Source organism: Bufo bufo, chromosome 3 (assembly GCF_905171765.1).
Source record: "Bufo bufo chromosome 3, aBufBuf1.1, whole genome shotgun sequence".
Taxonomy (NCBI): Eukaryota; Metazoa; Chordata; class Amphibia; order Anura; family Bufonidae; genus Bufo; species Bufo bufo.
The window spans coordinates 227,108,712-227,131,394 of NC_053391.1; positions in this window are offsets into that span (position 1 = coordinate 227,108,712).

Here is a 22,683-nt window from a genome sequence, read left to right on the forward strand (position 1 = left end):
GGCTATTTTTTCTCATGGTAAACTAAGCATCAGCAGCAAGGAGTTAAAGGGGTTATTCAAACCCTATAATCCCCCTCAAAATGCCAGGGCACCTCATACAGGTAATACTTTGCCCGCTCCCGGCACCCGCGTCACTGGTGCCCACATGGCCACCACTGCATCCGCCTGTCACATGCAAAAAGATGCGGCTCGGATGCGGACCAGAACTACGGTCGTGTGCATGAGGCCATTGTGAGCCAAAACCAGGAGTGACACCTTCAGAGGTATGGTATAAAGGCTCATGGACACGACTTTTGCGGATCCGCAAAACATGAATACCGGCTGTGTACATTCCATGGGGAATGGAACAGCTGGCCCATAATAGAACAGTTCTATCCTTGTCCATAATGCAGACAATAATGGGACATGTTCTATATTTTTTTTTGTGGAATGGACATGCGAACATACTGACACTGAATCATTTCCCTTTTTTAAATTTATTTTTTATTTTTTTCGGCCCCATTAAAGCGAATGGTTCTATATAAGGGCCACAAAAGAATACGTGCTCGAGCACTAATGAAAAATTTGCACCTGTTTTGTGTTTCTAACCCACACCTGGTTTTGGCTCACAATCCCTGATGGAAAGCACTGGCCAAACTCTGATGGCCTCACAGAGCTTCTCAGAGAGAAATAATAAAAAATGTTTGAATTTTTTTTAAAACATAAAAAAACATATAAATTTGATATAGCTATACTTGTACTCACCCACTGAATAAAAGCCATATGAGGGCTTGTTGCTTGCAGAAAAAGTTGCACTTTCTAATGGCACCATCTTAGAACGCAATAATGCCGAAGTTTTATGGGTTTCGCTTTTACGGCGTTCCATTTGCAGTAAAACTGACCTGTTCACTTCATTCTCTGGGTCAGTACGATTATATTCATACTGCACATGTATACTTTTCATGTGTTTATAATACAAAAACAAAAAGTCTAAAATAATATTTTGATTTGCATTGCCATATTCTGACCCCAAAACTTTTTCATATTTACATCTTTGGAGCTGTGTGAAGGTTTATTTTTTTTTTTTGTGGGACAAATTTATATATATATATATATATATATATATATATATATAATTTTTAATTTTAAAGTGCCTTTTTTTAATCACTTTTTAGTTAATTATTCAGGAGGTAAAGCTATGGGAAAAAAATGAATCAGACTTTTTTACGTTAGTGTTTGCAGTATGGAATAAATACATTTAGATTTTAATAGTATGATCATTTTGGGATGCATTAGCAGATTTTTTTTGTGTATTTTTATTTTGGATAAAAGGTGTGATTTGAATTTTTTTGATTCTTAAATTCTTAATATTTATTTTTAATCTTAAACTTTTATTTTTACATTTATATCAATTCCCTCAGGAGACTTATACTTGTGATTGCTAGATCACTTCTCCCATAGACAGACTGCAATGAATTACCATTACTGCCTATGGAGAGATTCAATACATTCCTATCGCAGGGCCATAGGAACATCTCTGTGGTAAGTATTATAGCCTCTAGCAGGTTCGAGGCTATCACAGTAAATTAATGGCATCCCTGATCTCTGCGAGGGGGAGCTTTTTGGCCCCAGTTTGTGCTGCACTCTTGTGGAAAGGCCTTATATGAGGGGTGAAATAAATGCGATCTGCCTTACTGCATTTTGGGTCATAGTGACTCACTGACTTTTGTTTTGGTCTAATGAAACCAAGATTAAACTTTTTTGACTCAATTTTAAGTGTTATGTCTGGAGGAAACCAGGTACTGCTCATCACCTTCCCAATACTATCGCTACATTGAAGCAAAATGGTGTTGACAGGAAAACAGGTCAGGGTTGAATGGTACAAAGTACAGATATTCTTTATGAAAACCTGATCCAGAGTGCTCTGGACCTCAGACTGGGCCAAAAGTTCACCTTCCAACAAGACAATGATTCTAAGCACACAGCCATGGCAATGCAGGAGTGGCTCAAAGACAACTCTGTGAATGTCCTTAACCGCTTGCCGCCACTGTAACGCCCATAGGCGTCCAGGCGGCAGTGCTCTAAGGTCTCAGCGACGCCTATTGGTGTCATCTCGTGAGACCCGAGATTTCGCGTGAACGCGCACATTAGCACGTGTTTACAGCGGCGCGCAGCTCTGAAGTTAAACTACAGCCTGCCAGCGCTGATCATTCGTTGGCAGGCTGTAGATGTTTAAAAAATCGCATCAGAAAGGTATATTAGATGCTGTTTTGTTAACAGCGTCTGATATACCTGCTACCTGGTCTTCTGGTGGTCCCTTTTGCTTGGATCGACCACCAGAGGACACAGGCAGCTCTGTAAGTAGCACCAAGCACCACACTACACTACACACAGCCCCCCTGTCACTTATTAACCCCTGATCACCCCATATAGACTCCCTGATCACCCCCCTGTCATTGATCACCCCCCCTGTAAGGCTCCATTCAGACGTCCGTATGTGTTTTGCGGATCCGTAAAACATGGACACTGGCAATGTGCTTTCCGCATTTTGCCAGAACTATTTAGAAAATGCGTTTTCTTGTCCGCAATTGCGGACAAGAATAGGACATGTTCTATATTTTTGCGGAACGGAAGTGCAGATCCGCAATTCCGGATCCGAGCGGGACAAAGTCTGTCCCCATAGAAATGAATGGGTATCAGTGAAGCAAGCCATCATTAGGCTGAAAAAACAATGTTTGGAACATTCCTAAAAAGAAGGAACGCATCGGTGAGCTCAGCAACACCAAAAGACCCGGAAGACCACGGAAAACAACTGTGGTGAATGACCGAAGAATTCTTTCCCTGGTGAAGAAAACACCCTTCACAACAGTTGGCCAGATCAAGAACACTCTCCAGGAGGTAGGTGTATGTGCATCAAAGCCAACAATCAAGAGAAGACTTCACCAGAGTTATTACAGATGTAAACCATTGGTGAGCCTCAAACAGGAAGGCCAGATTAGAGTTTACCAAACAACATCTAAAAAAGCCTTCACAGTTCTGGAACAACATCCTATGGACAGATGAGACCAAGATCAACTTGTGCCAGAGTGATGGGAAGAGAAGAGTATGGAGAAGGAAAGGAACTGCTCATGATCCTAAGCATACCACCTCATCAGTGAAGCATGGTGGTAATAGTGTCATGGCATGGGCATGTATGGCTGCCAATGGAACTGGTTCTCTTGTATTTATTGATGTGACTGCTGACAAAAGCAGCAGGAGGAATTCTGAAGTGTTTCGGGCAATATTATCTGCTCATATTCAGCCAAATGCGTCAAAACTTATTGGACGGCGCTTTACAGTGCAGATGGACAATGACCCAAAGCATACTGCAAAAGCAACCAAAGAGTTTTTTAAGGAAAAGAAGTGGAATGTTGTGCAACGGCCAAGTCAATCACCTGAGCTGAATCCGATTGAGCAGGCATTTCACTTTCTGAAGACAAAACTGAAGGGAAAATGCCCAAAGAACAAGCAGGAACTGAAGACAGTTGCAGTAGAGGCCTGGCAGAGCATCACCAAGGATGAAACCCAGCGTCTGGTGACGTCTATGCATTCCAGACTTCAGGATGTAATTGACTGCAAAGGATTTGCAACCAAGTATTAAAAAGTGAAAGTTTGATTTATGATTATTATTCTGTCTCATTACTTTTGGTTCCTTAACAAGTGGGAGGCACATATGCAAACTGTTGTAATTCCTACACTGTTCAGCTGATTTGGATGTAATTACCCTCAAATTAAAGATGACAGTCTGCAGTTAAAGCACATCTTGTTTGTTTCATTTCAAATCCATTGTGGTGGTGTATAGAGCCAAAAATGTTAAAATTGTGTCGATGTCCCAATATTTATAGACCTGACTGTATATCTGCAGCCCTGTGAATACCCATTGGTACAGGAGGGAGGTGTTATCAGTGACTGACAGTTGTCTCTCTATGCACATTTAGCACTGTGTGTATATTAATTGCATGATTTTCCTAGTTTATGACGTAAAGTCATGATTTTATTAAAGACACGGAGGCGAGTATTGCATTCTCTTTCTTTACTGAAATTTCTATAGCAGCACATAAAAAAGAGAAAAAACCTTTACCACAGAGGGTAACCATGGCAACAAGCCCTCCCCTAACCCAGTATAAGAGTCCTGGCATCAAACAGCTCCTCTTTCTTTGATGAAGACACATCCTCAAAACCGTGATGACACAAACAGGACCGAATCCAATCACGAAGAACCCAATCCGAAAACATCCAACCGGGATAACTGTAGAGACAAGGTAACAAAACCAAACTCGACCTCAGGCACCAAGAACACCCGTGCTGTTATCCTTGGGAAAAAACAGATAAAGAGAACATAGATAATGTAAGGTCAATGCAAGCTTAATGTACTGCAGAGCGAGAAGAAACAGATCAATACCGCAGTAAAGCAGGATAATCTAGATAAAAAGGCAAATGGAGAATATCAATAAATATTAAGAAACATGAAGCATAATACAGCATAATAGCAAATACACATAGAAAATCAGGGTGGGAGAAAATATAAATATGGGTGGGGCAATACTCGCCTCCATGTCTTTAATAAAATCATGACTTTACGTCATAAACTAGGAAAATCATGCAATTTTATTGCATGACACGAAGGCTCCTATTGCAAGTTTAAAGCTGTTGAATAACCGAAGAAAATGCATGAGTGGATGGACGGAAATAAAACTCACGAAATGTGAAAAATGTGGAACGAAGAATATCCTCCAAACGGGCACCAGCAACCGCCATCGATGTAGAAGCAGCGCCTCTAGTGGAATGAGCCGTGAACACAGAAGTATCCACTCCAGCTAAGGACATAACCCACTTAACCCATCTGGCCAAAGTAACACAAGTGACTGGAGCAAATGGACGACGATACGACAGAAATAATTCCGGCGACGCCAAAGAACGATGAGGAAACGTGCGGGCTTCATACACCTGAAGGCACGTAACTGGACAAAGGGCAGGAACCTCAGGAAAGCTAGGGTAAGAAACTGATCTAATGTTGGTTTTGGTACGCCGAGAAATGTTAAAAACAACACCATCTGGCGTAAAAGACCTAGCATCAAAATCTAATGCCCTGACATCGGATACCCGTTTGCACAAAATCAAACAAAACAAAGTAACCAATTTCGCAGACAACTGTCGCAAGGACAGCTGCTCATTGGAGGGCCAGGAAGAAAAAAGGGAAAGAACCAAGGAAACGTCCCAGGTACAAGAAAAATGAGGACGAGGTGGACTGGAAAGACGGGAACCCCTGAGAAGATGACAGACTAAGGGGTGTTGCCCAGCCGGGCGACCGTCAAAACCGGAATGATAGGCAGAAATGGAAGAACGGAACAGGTTAATTGTTCGGTAAGCCTTATCCGACTCAAACAGCGAAGTGAGGAACTTCAAGATTTCCATTACAGGGGCTGATACGGGATCCAAGTTCCTTGCCAGGCACCAGTCAGTCCAAGATCCCCAGGCGGCACGGTAGGATCTCCTGGTCCCAGGGGCCCATGCGCTCTCCAGAAGACATCTAGTTGCTTCCGGAACATCCGAGACATCCCAGGAACCCCTGAAACTCTGCACGCGATCAGGTGTAGAGACCCGTCCAACACAAGTGGATGTTGGCGACCTGACGGGTAGAGTAGAAGGTCTGGGAATGACGGCAGGAGCAAGGGAGGACATAGTGATTCAGGGGATGGAGATTTATCACCGGGCGCATTTGACCGTCCTTCTTGGCCACCAGGAAGATGCTGCTGATGATTCCAGCGGGAGTGGAGGGAGCACGTTCTATCGCGCCCTTCCGATAAAGAGAAAGCAGTTCCAAGTGTAGAAGACGTTGTTTCTGAAATGGAAGACAAACAGGATGGGGAACAGGAATCTGAACAGATGGAACAATCAACTCTATATGGAACCCCTGAACCGTAGTCAAGACCCAAGGGTCTGCGGTGACAGTCAACCAAACATGGGAAAAACGATGGAGTCTGCCTCCTATCCAAATTGCTGAAGAAGACAGAGGTTGACTTACCGAGGGGTCGACGATAGGAAGAACCTCTGGATCTCCAAGAGGAACTGCGGGACGGGAAGAATGCCGGAGGTTGTCTTGAGTCCTGGGAGGTATGGGTAGGAGCCTCGACCCGCAGAACCGCGGGACTGAAATGATGCACAGCCGGACAGGCGGCCCCTGGAGCTGCCGGCCCTAGAAGAGACTCGCCCATGGAAGACGCGTCTCATGGACGACTGGGCCTTATCAAGTGCAGTGAAGGCCCCTACAAAACGGCCGAGGTCCTTAATAAAGGAGTCTCCAAAAAGGAGACCTTGGGCGTCCTTGCCGGCCTCAGTGAGGGCCAAATTAGAGAGCTTCGGCTCTATCTTAAATAGTATGGCCTTTCGCCTCTCGATGGATAGAGAGGTGTTGACATTGCCTGTAATGCACACGGCTCTCTGAACCCATCCACTAAGTTCCTCTGGGTCAATGGTCAGATTTTGGGTCCTGGCAGCTTCTGCCATCTCAAAAATTTTGGTCAGAGGGCGCAAAACGTCAAGCAATTTGTCTTGACAGGCCTTCAGGGCCGATTCCAAACCACTATGCGGGTTCCATCCGGACTTAGCCAGGAACTGATTCATTTTTGGATCTACCGAAGGGGTCTCGCCCACTTTGTTTGAAATAATGGGCCTGGGACATTCAGCCCGTAATTTATTTCTAGCCTCCTTGGATAGGGGATGGCGAACCCGGGACTCTAAGTATCTCGCCACATGGTCAGATGGTAACCATTCGGTGGAGCGAGGGTGATGCAGAGCATCAGGGTCAAAAAGGGACTCTCCGGACGGGTCAAGGACCGCCCAGGTAGGAGTAGGTGGTGGGACAGAAGTAGAGACCATAGGTTCCACCAAGGTGGAAGAGGTGCCCGGGATGACCTCGTCAGAGTAATCAAGCCCCTCTTCACCAGAAGAAATATCTTGTACACTAGCCTCCTCATCAGATAATACATCCGATTCAGAATCGGGTTCAGGTTGCGCTCTGGCGCACTTCCAAGGCCTCGCCTTTTCTGCCCGGCGCTCTCTCAGTGGTGGATTTCTGCACACCAGTCATAGGGTTTCTGGAGGCGGTGGGCTCAGGCACAGGGTGACTGTGCTGACGGGCAGGGTGATGATGACGTTTGGATGAATGACCCTTAAGCACCTCAGAGATAGAAGAAGAGATGGCGCTGGATACAGAGCCCATGGCGGCTTGAATAGCAGCTGCAACAGAGCGCTGCAAATCGGATGCCTGCAGAGACACAGAACTAGCTGGGGCACTATGAGTCAGAGAAGGAGGGGACATCACCTCCTCAGGACCCCCAGGTAAGGAAGGGTTAATACTATTCCCTTCAGCCATAATTGAGAAAATATATCAGTAAACCGGCAGAAATATAGTAACTAGAAGTAAACTATATGGTAACCAGAAGTAAACTATAATGAATAATAATAGTATACGAAAATAATATTCCTAGAGGAGCAGAAAAAACATAACCGTGTCCGGAGCAGCCGATTCCGGCAGTGTGAGATGCAGGGCAAAAGACGGCCGTAATCTTGCGAGAATTCGCAAGACTTCCGGCCAGAGCCGGAAGGAGAGCGCCGTCCCGCCGACATTAGAAGCGGGAAGGAGAGCAAGGAAGAAGAAGGCGGGCAAAGATGGCGAGGGGGAGTGGTTACAGGACAAACGGCCGGAATAAGGTGAGGGCCGCAAGGAAAGGGAAGAGGGGAGGAAGCGATGAATGGCAGCAACAGAAAGGGGGATGAAAGAATAAGGGCGAAGGCAGAAACCGAGGGATAAAAATCCCAGGGGACCTGACTAAAAGAATCGCCCACAGACAGAAATAAGGTTAATAAAACAATAAGCACACAGTAACACCAAGCCACAGATGGGGGCAAAACCCCAGTGACTAATAACAAAACCACAACAATCTCACAGCATATACACTCACCTAAAGAATTATTAGGAACACCTGTTCTATTTCTCATTAATGCAATTATCTAGTCAACCAATCACATGGCAGCTGCTTCAATGCATTTAGGGGTGTGGTCCTGGTCAAGACAATCTCCTGAACTCCAAACTGAATGTCAGAATGGGAAAGAAAGGTGATTTCAGCAATTTTGAGCGTGGCATGGTTGTTGGTGCCAGACGGGCCGGTCTGAGTATTTCACAATCTGCTCAGTTACTGGGATTTTCACGCACAACCATTTCTAGGGTTTACAAAGAATGGTGTGAAAAGGGAAAAACATCCAGTATGCGGCAGTCCTGTGGGCAAAAATGCCTTGTGGATGCTAGAGGTCAGAGGAGAATGGGCTGACTGATTCAAGCTGATAGAAGAGCAACGTTGACTGAAATAACCACTCGTTACAACCGAGGTATGCAGCAAAGTATTTGTGAAGCCACAACACGCACAACCTTGAGGCGGATGGGCTACAACAGCAGAAGACCCCACCGGGTACCACTCATCTCCACTACAAATAGGAAAAAGAGGCTACAATTTGCACGAGCTCTCCAAAATTGGACTGTTGAAGACTGGAAAAATGTTGCCTGGTCTGATGAGTCTCGATTTCTGTTGAGACATTCAAATGGTAGAGTCCAAATTTGGCGTAAACAGAATGAGAACATGTATCCATCCTCTGATGGCTACTTCCAGCAGGATAATGCACCATGTCACAAAGCTCGAATCATTTCAAATTGGTTTCTTGAACATGACAATGAGTTCACTGTACTAAAATGGCCCCCACAGTCACCAGATCTCAACCCAATAGAGCATCTTTGGGATGTGGTGGAACAGGTGCTTCGTGCCCTGGATGTGCATCCCTCAAATCTCCATCAACTGCAAGATGCTATCCTATAAATATGGGCCAACATTTCTAAAAAAATGCTATCAGCACCTTGTTGAATCAATGCCACGTAGAATTAAAGGGAGTCTGTCACCACATTTGAGCCTATTAGACAGATCCAATAGCGTTAATAGTGCCACCCAGAAGTTTAAAACGGTACCTTTGTTGCATATACCGGAGTCTTGTTTGAGCCAAAAATGAACTTTGTAGGTTCTGTAAATGCGCCGTCTCAAGTGCCCAGGGCGGCGTCTCAATCTTCCGAGCCCAAGACCGGACCTCCCCAACGGCTCATAACCCCGCCCTCCTTGTGCCTCTGTCCGCCCGTTTACACTCCTCCTCTCTCCTTTTCCACTGCGCCGCAGGAGAGAGGAGGAGTGTAAACGGGCGGGCAGAGGCACAAGGAGGGCGGGGTTATGAGCCGTTGGGGAGGTCCGGTCTTGGGCTCGGAAGATTGAGAGACCGCCCTGGGCACTTGAGACGGCGCATTTACAGAACCTACAAAGTTCATTTTTGGCTCAAACAAGACTCCGGTATATGCAACAAAGGTACCGTTTTAAACTTCTGGGTGGCACTATTAACGCTATTGGATCTGTCTAATAGGCTCAAATGTGGTGACAGACTCCCTTTAAGGCAGTTCTGAAGGCAAAAGGGGGTCCAACACCGTATTAGTATGGTGTTCCTAATAATTCTTTAGGTGAGTGTATATCAAAGCTACACAAGAGAAAAGTGGTACTTATCTGATGTGGAGCAGCAAAGAAAGAGGAGGAGCTGTTTGATGCCAGGTCTCTTATACTGGGTTAGGGGAGGGCTTGTTGCCATGGTTACCCTGTGTGGTAAAGGTTTTTTCTCTTTTTTCTGTGCTGCTAAAGAAATTTCAGTAAAGAAAGAGAATGCAATAGGAGCCTCCGTGTCATGTAATAAAATCACTGATTGCACCTCCTTCCTGTACTGATGCTGTTCACAGGAGGTGAATAAAGCAAAGATATAAATGCTTGTAGGAGGTTGCTTTTCCCCATTTTTGAGAAGAGCTTATAAGCAGGGAAGACCTTACAGGTAATGTTCAGCCCTTAGTCTTACGGACTATATGAGTATGGCAGGTTTTACTAAATCTTTTACTACTTACCAGTTACTCTTCTGGGCAGAGGCATTATGCTTAGTAGTTTCCCTAATAGGCAATTGTCTTAATAACTCTCATGCATATTAGTTGGCACTCCTGGGGCAGGCAAATTAGGTGGCACTACTGGGGCAGACTGGCAGGTCACACTTGGCTCAGGTTATTTAAAAAGGGTGTCCAACAAGCATGGGTGGATCAACCATAGACCCTACAGAGAAATTTCCCAGTGGGCCGGTGCCCAGGGGGTCACCTAATCCCTTCTCATGGCTGTCAGCAAGGTACATAAAGATCTGATGCTCTCAGCATTAATTAATGTAGGAGCATCAGGTACTTAAGTACAGTACCTGGACAATGGCTGCAGGTGCCCTCCTGAATTCAACTGTATCACCGTCCTCAGGACGATCATATAGCTTCATACTGTGGGGAGGGCAGCAGTATACTGTGGTATTTGGTGCCGCTGGGCCGGCATTTTATCTTGAACTACGGTATTAATGGCCCCGCCTACTTCTGTTCTCCCAACTTCTGTCAATTTGGACCTACCTATAACATGGGTCCACTTAGTTTTTTTCCTGGGCCAATTTAAAGGGAACCTGTCACCAGTTTTATGGTGTCCTAACTAAGGGCAACATAAATAAGTGACTGATTCTCTTAGTACAATGCTGGGTCACTTTCTTTAATTGACCCAGTCAATCTGCCAACATCTTGTATTGAAAAGCTCCAGCTGATAATGATGAGTCATGAATATTCATGAGCTCCTGACTCTCCCCGCCCACCTGCTGCTGAGTGACAGTTTGTTTCCATATGAACCAGCAGCAGGTGGGCAGGGGAGTGGCTATAGCTCTGAATTAAATATACGCTGGACTCAATGACATCACGCCGGACTCCAATCAGCTCATTAGCATGCGGCATGTGGCATCTTTGTGTGTATATTATGAGGTAACCATCTGTCACAACAGTAAGTGAATACATCTAAGGCACTTTTTAGTAGTTAATGATTGTATATAATTAGTTAGATTATAATCAAATATCCACATGACAGTTTCCCTCCCAGTCCACCCCTTCTCACAAGGGATATGCAATGAGCAGGACCGTGGTACGGTTACACGGACGCCAAATTATGCAGTGGGTCAGGATATGGGTATAATAGTCTATAGTTTTGTTTGTGACGCCAATTGCATCATGCGCAGGGTACTGTTGCAGGGCCCTTTAAGGTGTTGTAACTCACGTACCAGGTTAGGAATGCCAGAGTGGTGTAATGTCTCTTTGCGGTAGTGGCAATAGAATTAACGGTGTCTCCTACCTACGTACAGTTGGACTCCTGGATCCTGGCTCACTTGCAATAAATTTAGGGTAGTGATAGTGGGAGTAATAGAGGAATTTGTAGCAGAAATTGAGATCCAGACTTTGGGTAAAGTTCAAACTTGTCTTTACTAGTAGTAACTTTCATCCATGCAAGATACTAGCTGAGGAGGAATATGGCTTCTCCTAGGGTCTCTGGACGGTACTCAGTTATTGTTTCAGGGTATGCTTCTTCCTGTAATGGGAGGTGGCTGCTTGCTTTCTTCCAGCTGAGGCTGCAAGGCTCAGGCTGGGGATGATGATCAATTGTCTCAGCCGAGACAAGATCCTGGCTTTGGATCCCTATATCTGGGAGCTCCTACACGCACACCCTACTCCTAGCAGGGGGTGGGTTACACACTAAATCTAACTTCCTTCCCTCCCCATGAGGCAGGACATGGGGCAACCCACTCTGCTCACAAAGGGAGGAGCTGAACTGGAATGTACTATTCCAGTTCAGAAACACTAAACTGTAGCTAAGTCCCTGCTGACACATTGCTGCCACCTGCTGGTGAACATAGAAATTACAGCAATATACACTGCTCAAAAAAATAAAGGGAACACAAAAATAACACATCCTAAATCTGAATTAATTAAATATTCTTCTGAAATACTTTGTTCTTTACATAGTTGAATGGGCTGACAACAAAATCACACAAAAATAAAAAAATGGAAATCTAATTTTTTAACCCATGGAGGTCTGGATTTGGAGTCACACTCAAAATTAAAGTGGAAAAACACACTACAGGCTGATCCAACTTTGATGTAATGTCCTTAAAACAAGTCAAAATGAGGCTCAGTAGTGTGTGTGGCCTCCACGTGCCTGTATGACCTCCCTACACCGCCTGTGTATGCTCCTGATGAGGTGGCGGATGTCTCCTGAGGGATCTCCTCCCAGACCTGGACTAAAGCATCTGCCAACTCCTGGACAGTCTGTGGTACAACGTGACGTTGGTGTATGGAGCGAGACATGATGTCCCAGATGTGCTCAATTGGATTCAGGTCGGGCCAGTCCATAGCAACGGGCGGGCCAGTCCATAGCATCAATGCCTTCGTCTTGCAGGAACTGCTGACACACTCCAGCCACATAAGGTCTAGCATTGTCTTGCATTAGGAGGAACCCAGGGCCAACCGCACCAGCATATGGTCTCACAAGGGGTCTGAGGATCTCATCTCGGTACCTAATGGCAGTCAGGTTACTTCTGGCGAGCACATGGAGGGCTGTGCGGCCCTCCAAAGAAATGCCACCCCACACCATTACTGACCCAATGCCAAACCATGCTGGAGGATGTTGCAGGCAGCAGAACGTTCTCCATGGCATCTCCAGACTCTGTCACGTCTGTCACATGTGCTCAGTGTGAACCTGCTTTCATCTGTGAAGAGCACAGGGCGCCAGTGGCGAATTTGCCAATCTTGGTGTTCTCTGGCAAATGACAAACGTCCTGCACGGTGTTGGGCTGTAAGCACAACCCCCACCTGTGGACGTCGGGCCCTCATATCACCCTCATGGAGTCTGTTTCTGACCGTTTGAGCAGACACATGCACATTTGTGGCCTGCTGGAGGTCATTTTGCACTGCTCTGGCAGTGCTCCTCCTGTTCCTCCTTGCACAAAGGCAGAGGTAGCGGTCCTGCTGCTGGGTTGTTGCCCTCCTACGGCCTCCTCCACGTCTCCTGATGTACTGGCCTGTCTCCTGGTAGCGCCTCTATGCTCTGGACACTACGCTGACAGACACAGCAAACCTTCTTGCCACAGCTCGCATTGATGTGCCATCCTAGAGAAGTTGCACTACCTGAGCCACTTGTGTGGGTTGTAGACTCCGTCTCATGCTACCACTAGAGTGAAAGCACCGCCACCATTCAAAAGTGACCAAAACATCAGCCAGTAGTTGTGGCGAGAGACAAAAATGGGGAGAGGCGCTCATAGGGTGGTGGGTATCGATAATACGGTTTGTAGAAATGGATGGAGTGTGCTCACCTTTTGGTGTTGTGCGTGGGTGCGCACATCGTCCGTAGGGGCAGGTCCACAGGGAGAGGGGGGGGGGGGGTCGGTGCCGCCAGTACCCGTTCGGTCCCTTTGGATGAAGTTGCCAAAAACTCCTAGGGACTGTGGAGGAAGTTGTGGGTGGTTTGTGTGCTGGCACACGGTAGGGTACTTCTTTGGCGCACAAAAGATGACCTCAATCGCGGAACGTTTAGTTTGATAGCTGTTTATTGTGCAGTAGACCGTCTACTGCACAATAAACAGCTATCAAACTAAACGTTCCGCGATTGAGGTCGTCTTTTGTGCGCCAAAGAAGTACCCTACCGTGTGCCAGCACACAAACCACCCACAACTTCCAAAACATCAGCCAGTAAGCATAGGAACTGAGAAATGGTCTGTGGTCACCACCTGCAGAACCACTCCTTTATTGGGGGTGTTTTGCTAATTGCCTATAATTTCCACCTGTTGTCTATCCCATTTGCACAACAGCATGTGAAATTGATCGTCACTCAGTGTTGCTTCCTAAGTGGACAGTTTGATTTCACAGAAGTGTGATTGACTTGGAGTTACATTGGGTTGTTTAAGTATTCCCTTTATTTTTTTGAGCAGTGTATATTTAACAAGGCTTAGAATGCACATTTGTGAGAATATGATGTGAAATTACACAAGATGATAATGTAAATACACTTAACAGGTTGTAGCGGGGTAAAAGAGTTTCGTAACACAACTCTGGGGTGTTACAGATACACTAGGCAGCATTTCACAACCATTCACAGTTTTGTCTCAGCAACTGGCATGGCTTACCCAGTCAGCTTAAACTGTAATCTGGTTTAAAACTATCTGCAAGCTGCTCTCTATGTCCGACTTAGCTCACCCACGTACACCACGTACACTTCAAACTGGAATCTAGTTTGCATTTGCAGGTTCCCCAGTCCACGCCAAAGGCACTACAGTAGGCCTAATAGTCACTCAGTCTTGAGTCAGGTGCAGTGTAGAGGCAGAATTCCTCACCCCATTGAATCTCAGGAACATTACCAGCTTCAGGTAGGCCAATTCCCACTGGCAGCCGCAACTTTTTTATTTGTGCGCAGAGTGGCTCTTGTAATTCAGGTTACCTGTTTTGTGTAATTTTTCTGCTGTTCTACTAGATTTTGTTGTGGTTCAAAAAGAGAAATTATATTTATCACAGAGTACCAGAGGTAAAAATGAAATAAATTTTGGATTACTATTTGGCTCCATTCACACGTCCGTAATAATGGGTGCACATCCGTTCTGCAAATTGCGGAACAGGTGCGGACCCATTCATTCTCTATGGGGACGGAATGGATGCGGACAGCACACAGTGTGCTATCCGCATTTCCGGAGTGCGCCGCCGATCTTCCGGTCCGGAAAAAAAAAGGAACATGTCCTATTTTTGTACGCAATTGCGGACAAGAATAGGCATTTCTATGGGGTGCCGGCCGGGTGTATTGCGGATCCGCAATGCACTACGGACGTGTGAATGGACCCTTAGAGATTACATAGTTACATAGTTAATACAGTTGAAAAAATATATAAGTCCATCAAGTTGAACCAAGGGATAGGTGTGGACGTGAATCCCAGAAGGAAATGAAACTAAGATTTTTACACATTTTCATAACCATTAATGCTGTTTACTTTTAAGAATTCATCTAAACCCTGTTAAAAACTGTCCACTGTTCCTGCTGTGACCATGTCCTGAGGAAGTCTATTCCACAGATTCACAGTTCTCACAGTAAGGCCTCATGCACACGACCGTTGTGTGCATCCGTGGCCGTTGTTCCATTTTCCGTGATTTTCTGTGGACCCATTGACTATCAATGGGTCCGTTGAAAACTCGGAAGATGCACTGTTGTTCATCCGCGGCCGTGATCCATGTTTCCTGTCCGTCAAAAAAATATGACCTGTCCTATTTTTTTTGACAGACAACTCATTCATGTCAATGGGTCTGTGAAAAAACACGGATGCACACAAGATTGGCATCCGCGTCTATGATACGTGGCCATAGGCTACTTTCACACAGACGGATCGCAGATCCGTCTGCTTAAAAGATTTTCGTGAAAACTCAGATCCGACAGTATATTCTAACACAGAGGCGTTCCCATAGTGATGGGGACGCTTCAAGTTAGAATATACTAAGAACTGTGTACATGACTGCCCCCTGCTGCCTGGCAGCACCCAATCTCTTACAGGGGGCTGTGATCCGCACAATTAACCACTCAGGTGCCGCACCTGAGGGGTTAATTGTGCGTATCATAGCCCCCTGTAAGATATCAGGTGCTGCCAGGCAGGAGGGGGCACACCCCCCTCCCTCCCCAGTTTTAAATTCATTGGTGGTCAGTGTGCCCCCCCTCCCTCCCTTGTATTACATTCATTGGTTACCAGTGGCCCCCCCCTCCCTCCCCTGTATTACTGTACATTCATTGGTGGCCAGTGCGGACCCCCCCTCCCTCCCCCTCCTAATTAAAATCCCCCCCCTATCATTGGTGGCAGCGGAGAGTTCCGATCGGAGTCCCAGTTTAATTGTGGCACCTGAGGGGTTAATTGTGTGGATCACAGCCCCCTGTAAGAGATCAGGTGCTGCCAGGCAGCAGGGGGCAGTCATGTACACAGTTCTTAGTATATTCTAACTTGAAGCGTCCCCATCACTATGGGAACGCCTCTGTGTTAGAATATACTGTCGGATATGAGTTTTCACGATCTAACTCAAATCCGATGGTATATTCTAACATAGAGGTGTTCCCATGGTGATGGGGACGCTTCAAGTTAAAATATACCATCGGATTGGAGAAAACTCCAATCTGATGGTATAAAAGGGACTCCTGACTTTACATTGAAAGTCAATGGGGGACGGATCCGTTTGCAATTGCACCATATTGTGTCAACGTCAAACGGATCCGTCCCCATTGACTTGCATTGTAAATCAGGACGGATCCGTTTGGCTCCGCACGGCCAGGCGGACACCAAAACGACTTTTTCCTTCATGTCCGTGGATCCTCCAAAAATCAAGGAAGACCCACTGAAGAAAAAACAGACACGGATCACGGACCTACGGACCCCGTTTTTGTGGTCCGCAAAAAAAAACGGTTGTGTGCATGAGGCCTAAAGAAGCTTTGACTAGAGTTGAGCGAACCCGAACTGTAAAGTTCGGGTTCGTACCGAACTTTAGGTTTTTCGGCACCCGGACCCGAACCCGAACATTTACGTAAAAGTTCGGGTTTGGTGTTCGGCGATTTTTATGGCGCTTTTTGAAAGGCTGCAAAGCAGCCAATCAACAAGCGTCATACTACTTGCCCCAAAAGGCCATCACAGCCATGCCTACTATTGGCATGGCTTTGATTGGCCAACTGCAGCATGTGACCCAGCCTCTATTTAAGCTGGAGTCACTTAGCGCTGCCCGTCACTCTGCTCGGATTAGTATAGGGAGAGGCTGCAGCTGCTGTGAGGGAGAGATCAGGGAGCGATCTTATCAAGAACTGGTTTATGTACTCAGCGATCTACAGAAAAAGTGTTTTGTGGGTGCAGTGCACAATTTTTTAAGTCTGCCCTGAGCCAACTACTGCTGAAAACGAACTTTTTTTTCTTAATTTCATCAATATCAATACCTGATCGGCACCCATTTTATGCAACGATAGTGCACCAGCATAGGCTATCTGCAAGTCCAGAAATACAGCTTTGGCATACTGTGGTGAAAAACCCTCTAATATACTGCACATCCGGGATTAGACAAGCATAAGTGACTGTCACATTTAGGACAGAAATACAGCTTTTTGGTTAGGGTGAAAAAAGCCTCTAATATACTGCACATCTGTGATTACACGTGCATAAGTCACTGTCACATTTAGGACAGAAATACAGCTTTTTGGTTACATACTGCACATCTGTGATTACACGTGCATAAGTCACTGTCACATTTAGGACAGAAATACAGCTTTTTGGTTACTGGGGTGAAAAAAGCCTGTAATATACTGCACATCTGTGATTACACGTGCATAAGTCACTGTCACATTTAGGACAGAAATACAGCTTTTTGGTTACATACTGCACATCTGTGATTACACGTGCATAAGTCACTGTCACATTTAGGACAGAAATACAGCTTTTTGGTTACTGGGGTGAAAAAAGCCTGTAATATACTGCACATCTGTGATTACACGTGCATAAGTCACTGTCACATTTAGGACAGAAATACAGCTTTTTGGTTACATACTGCACATCTGTGATTACACGTGCATAAGTCACTGTCACATTTAGGACAGAAATACAGCTTTTTGGTTACTGGGGTGAAAAAAGCCTGTAATATACTGCACATCTGTGATTACACGTGCATAAGTCACTGTCACATTTAGGACAGAAATACAGCTTTTTGGTTACATACTGCACATCTGTGATTACACGTGCATAAGTCACTGTCACATTTAGGACAGAAATACAGCTTTTTGGTTACTGGGGTGAAAAAAGCCTGTAATATACTGCACATCTGTGATTACACGTGCATAAGTCACTGTCACATTTAGGACAGAAATACAGCTTTTTGGTTACATACTGCACATCTGTGATTACACGTGCATAAGTCACTGTCACATTTAGGACAGAAATACAGCTTTTTTCTTACTGGGGTGAAAAAACCCTCTGATATACTGCACATCTCTGATTACACGTGCATAAGTGATTGTCACATTTAGGCCAGAAATACGCCTTTTTGGTTACTGGGGTGAAAAAAGCCTCTAATATATTGCACATCTGGGATTACACGTGCATAAGTGAGTGTCACATTTAGGCCAGAAATACGCCTTTCTGGTTACTGGGGTAAAAAAAGCCTCTGATATACTGCACATCTGGGATAAGACGAGTGTCACATTTAGGCCACAAATACCGCTGTCATATAGAGTTTTAAAAAAAAATATTTAGTGCAATACCCTACATCAGGGTTTTTATTGGTGGTTAATTTTTTTTAACAGACTTAACCACTTTTTACTTTGCTTTGTAAACGCTAACTATGAGGCAAACATCTAATAAGGGACGCGGTCATGGTCGTGGTGGTGGTGTTGGTGGAGCCTCTGGTGCAGGGAGAGGACGTGGCCATTCTGCCACAGCTACACCTCCTCATGAACCTACTACCTCAGGTCCCAGTAGCCGCCAGAATCTACAGCGATATTTGGTCGGGCCTAATGCCATTCTAAGGATGGTAAGGCCTGAGCAAGTACAGGCGCTAGTCAATTGGGTGGCCGACAGTGGATCCAGCAAGTTCACATTATCTCCCACCCAGTCTTCTGCAGAAAGCGCACAGGTGGCGCCTGAAACCCATGCCCATCAGGAACCTGTCTGAGCCTCAAGTCATGCACCTAGCCCTTCCCCAGGGGGGTGGAAGACATAGAATGCACTGACGCACAACCACTTATGTTTCCTGATGAGGACATGGGAATACCACCTCAGCACATCTCTGATGATGACGAAACACAGGTGCCAACTGCTGCGTCTTTCTGCAGTGTGCAGACCGAAAAGGAGGTCAGGGAGGAAGACTGGGTGGAAGATGATGCAGGGAACGATGAGGTCCTAGACCCCACATGGAATGAAGGTCGTGCCACTGACTTTCAGAGTTCGGAGGAAGAGGCAGTGGTGAGACCGAGCCAACAGCGTAGCAAAAGCGGGAGCAGGGTGCAAAAGCAGAGCAGCTGTCGCCAAAACAGTTCGCCTGCTACTGGCCACCGTCACCAGGGACCGAGCACACCAAAGGCAGCTTCAAGGAGTTCCCTGGCATGGCACTTCTTCACACAATGTGCTGATGACAAGACCCGAGTGGTTTGCACGCTGTGCCATCAGAGCCTGAAGAGAGGCATTGACGTTCTGGACCCTTATCACAACCTGCATGACCAGGCATCTACATACGAGACACGGGCTGCAGAGGAGTAAGCACCTTCAAAACGAAGAAAGGGCTCAGGCCCCTCCTGCTCCCTCTTCTGCTGCTGCCTCGGCCTCTTCCTCCGCCTCTGGAGGAACATTGGCACCTGCCGCCCAGCAAACAGAGGATGTGCCACCCACAACACCACCTCCGTCACCAAGCATCTCCAATATGTCACACGGAAGCGTTCAGCTCTCCATCTCACAAACCTTTGAGAGAAAGCGTAAATTCCCACCTAGCCACCCTCGATCCCTGGCCCTGAATGCCAGCATTTCTAAACTGCTGGCCTTGGAAATGCTGTCATTCAGGCTGGTGGAGACGGACAGCTTCAAACAGCTCATGTCGCTTGCTGTCCCACAGTACTTCATTCCCAGCCGCCACTACTTCTCCAGGAGAGCCGTGCCCTCCCTGCACAACCAAGTATCGGATAAAATCAAGTGTGCACTGCGCAACACCATCTGTGGCAAGGTCCACCTTCTGAACAGCTCACTCTAAGACAGCAGCACTGTACTGTCTGAGTGTAAGCTGCAGGGAGAAAGTCACTGTCACGCTGGACAGGATACAAGATACACAGAAAACAAACAAACCAGTGTCTAGGCAAGAAGCTGGGGATAAAGGTCACCTCCTGACAAATCCCTACCAGCTCTCCCTAGACTTCTATGCCCATGTTCAGACCCTGAAGGTGGGAATGAACGTGTCCCCGTGCCTGGGCTGAAGATTCCCTAAGATGGTGAAAGGGGGAAAGAGGCAGCCTGCTCCCTCAGGACCTGGAGGGGGCAGGTGTCTCTCTAACAGCCCAGACAGACAAAAACAAGAAACACAAAATCAACCTATCTTGTTAGTGAGCAACAACAGCAAATCCTTCCTTCCTTCCTCTCAGCTAGACAGAAGCTATAACCCGCACAGGACACTGGGAGTGTGCATAATTTAAACTCACACCAATGACCACACCCAGTGCACCTGAAGGGAGGCGGATATAGCTCAACTCCAAAACAAAACAAAAAGGCTACACACGTGCTGCTAACCTGGCAGACCTCCGCACATAGCCTGAGTAGGGCATGACAGTCACCCTCCCTCCCACCTCTGCAGCTGACAGAAGTTGATTTTTACCTTCATTTTTTTCAATCTCAGTCGGCTGAGGAGTGGGAGTGGCCGTGGCCTAACCAAATCGGGGACGTATCCTTTTGAACAGCTCACTCTAAGACAGCAGCACTGTGCTGTCTGAGTGTAAGCTGCAGGGAGAAAGTCACCCTCCCTCCCACCCCTGCAGCTGACAGAAGTTGATTTTTACCTTCATTTTTTCAATCCCTGTCGGCTCAGGAGTGGTAGGGGGCGTGGCCTAACCAAAACATGGGGGCGGGGTTTTAAGTCTTTTGAGGGTGGACACATTGTGGCAGGGGGCGTGTCTGGGCTGCTTCCTGCAAGAGTGATGCCCCTCTGGGCACCTTACTGGCTCATTTGATACCAAATAAACTGGATTTTCAGAGGATAAAAACATCTATTGCTGGAACAAAGGCACATCTGGAAATAAGGTACTAAGTGCTATTAGGCCATGGCTTTACTTCAATAGCAATTATCCTGGTGACAGATTTCCTTTAAAGCTCTCCTACAGCAGTGAAAATAATTGGCTGGGTTGTTATGTAAACCTGGAGTAAAACTCTGTATGTGGAGGCTGGAGGACCTGCGAGCTTCTATTGGCTGATAAGGGTCATGTGACCAAGATTCTATTTGATAATGCATTTTTGGGGGAATATCTCGGGAACGGTACATCCTAGAGAGCTGAGACCTGGTCTAAAACCTTCCTGGACACCTGATGTACCTGTGTGCCAAATTTTGTGATTGTAAATGTGACGGTGCAGATTCCTTTAGCGGACATGCACACACGCACACACACACACACACACACACATACATACACTCCGCTTTATATATTAGATAGGTTAATCATGTCTCCCCTTAGACGTCTCTTCTCAAGACTAAATAAATTCAATTCTTTTCATCTTTTTTCATAACTAAGACCCTCTATGCCCCTTATCAGTATAGTCACTCTCCTCTGTACTTCTTTCAGCTGCAGAGCGTCCTTTTTATGGACTGGTGCCCAGAACTAAACCGCATATTCCAGATGAGGCCGTACAAACGCTTTGTAAAGTAGTAATATTACATCCCTGCCCCGCGAGTCCATGCCTCGTTTAATGCATGACAATATCCTGGTGGCCTTAGAAGCAGCTGATTGATATTGTATGCTATTATTTAATCTACCATCTACAAGGACACCCAAATCCTTCTCTAAGTGACTCTCCCAGTGTTAAATCCCATAGGACATATGAAGCACAGAGATTATTACTATCAAGATGCATAACTTTACATTTATCCACATTGAACCTCATTTGTCAAGTTGATGCCCAATCACTCAGATTGTCCAAGTCAGCTTGAAGTTTATGGACATCTTCCATAGACTGTACAGTACTACATAGCTTGGTGTCATCTGCAAAAATAGAAATGGTGCTATTAATCCTGTCCTCGATATCATTAATAAATAAATTAAATAGAGGACCCAGCACTGATCCTTGGGGTACACCACTTATAACCCTGGACCATTCTGAATAGGAATCATTGACCACAACTCTCTTGACACGGTCCTTCAGCCAGTTTTCAATCCAATTACAAACTATACTTTCCAAGCCTATAGACCTTTCTTTACCTATTAACCGCTTGCCACACACATAACGCCGATAGGCGTCCGGGCGGCAGCGCTCTCAGGTCTCAGCGACGACTATTGGCGTCATATCGTGAGACCTGAGATTTCCTGTGAACGCGTGCTCACAGGAGCGCGCGTTCACAGGATCGCGCAGTAAACAAGTTGAACTACAGGGTGACCCCTGAGGAAGCCGGATTGTTCCGGCGATACGCGTTGGGCGTTCTCTCACTCTTCCAGGTCCACTGCACCAGCAAGTTTATGTAGGTTTGACTCTCCAATTTAGACCTCATCATGGTCTGTCTGCATTTCTAGTGGTCTCACCTTATTTCATATTTGCTATATGTTTTGTATTGGATTTTTATATGCTGGTTTTTAATGTATATGCCCATTCTGTGGCAACCCAGTGGACCTGCATGTGTCGGTTACATATATTATACTGCATACCGCACTTTGTTCTAATTGTATACAATTTTTAATGTGTATCTGTTGGTGTGTCTAATAAACTTTATATATATTTTTATATTGACTTATTGTTGGATGTGCATATATGGGGTGGTTCTTGTGACTCTCTCTTGGGTCTGGTGATACTGTTTCATACACCAGCAGCGCAGCACATCCTGGACCTTCTACCAGCACTGCCGTATTCCCTGGTGAAGTGGCGAGCACCAGAAGGGCAGTTCAAGCTGGTACGGTGGCACGTGCAGTAACTCCCCCGTCGCAGCCACCACGTTCACAGGCCTGTAGAGCCCTTAGTCTC